The sequence below is a fragment of the Typopeltis vanoorti genome, chromosome 18 (assembly GCF_054136105.1).
Source record: "Typopeltis vanoorti isolate ZY-2024b chromosome 18, IOZ_Tvanoo_1.0, whole genome shotgun sequence".
NCBI classification, from domain to species: Eukaryota; Metazoa; Arthropoda; class Arachnida; order Uropygi; family Thelyphonidae; genus Typopeltis; species Typopeltis vanoorti.
In genome coordinates this window covers 33,450,996-33,452,500 of record NC_143566.1, presented here as the reverse complement: position 1 = coordinate 33,452,500, position 1,505 = coordinate 33,450,996, and positions in this window count along the sequence as shown.

Here is a 1,505-nt window from a genome sequence, read left to right as displayed (position 1 = left end):
ATATGAAAATAACTACTATAATCATATTGTTGACTACACGGGGCGTATTTTGTGAACAGGGTTTAGTATTTTTAACATTACTACTATTAACATCTGCGACCAAGTCTACGAACCGTAAGAATCTATCGTTGGGCAGTTCATGCGCTTACTCAACGTAAAATTGCATGTAATTTATTCAGCTTTGTATTGCTGTTTTCTCCCTCCTGTTCAGTGACTTACATGCAACTTAAAACTGTCAAGCCTAAACAAGGAAGCGGAGACTTACATTATATAAGACTAATTGAGTTAAAAGCTGCGTTAAGCTTTTTCATACACATGCTCATGAATGCGATTAAAACATATTCTCTAGTCTGACATTTCTTTCCTCCCATGTGTTGAATTAATGAATGATATATTTCATTTATGAAAACAAATGATGTTAAACAGACAGCTATGATACCAAGTTTAGGTACTTTTTCAAACAAGAGCGCCCTCTGTAATGTTTTAGGCATAAATCGTAGTTCATGTGACTTAACAAAATTGGTTGAACCGAGAATTAAGTCATCAGATGAAATGAGTTTTACAAACGCGTAGCAACCACATGGTTCAGTTTGACGGACTTCAATGAAATCTGTATTATGATTTATGCTACATTTTGTCGAATAATCCGAACGTTGCTTTTAAATCAAACTATTTGTGGCTAAATTTAAATGACTATATTAAATAGGACAAAACGGCTGTATCAGCAATAAAAAGTCACCACAGAAAAAAAGGCGATTGCAAGCAACTATTTTCGTAATTACTTCCATAATTGAATAATTAAAAACAAATTGTGGTGTTCTAACCAGTTTTATTAGAAATGCGACGCCTCATGCTGTGGATTATTTTAATATGATTTTATTATGGTAAAATGTGAAGTGTTAGTGTTTTGCAGGAAACGTATCTCTGAAATTTGTTCTATGATTACTTCAAGATTCTCTTGTATAAATCCCAAAATTTCATATGATCTGGAACAAAAATAATTGTTTATGCAATGTAATATTTCCTAGAAAGGTTCGGAACAAACTAAAGAGTTGATAGTAAACGTTTAACTGCTTGCAACGTAAACAAACCTAAAATTCCCCAGCAGAAGTGACGTCCTCAGAAATCAAAAATAAGCATAAAATATTAATCGAATTAATGGAGAAATTAATTTTATTTCGAATCCAGTTGAAATGAATTTATTCCCGGATACCTATCTTATTTAAAGAAGTGACCGATGGATGCAGTGAAGTGATTGAGACTAAGATGGGAAAATAGTGAAATAATACACTAGCGCCTGTGTTCTCACAAGATGTCACATAACCTTACATTTACTAAAAAAGTATTAAATTACAGCTATATTAACAAGGACGCAATTTCATCTTGTGGAAATGATTCTGCAAGTTCGCAGTATCACTAGCTTGCCTGATTGTGCCTCATCATCAAATAGGGTACGTCTCCTGTGCACCTTCACCAATGTCAGCCTTTCAAATATTTGAAATGAA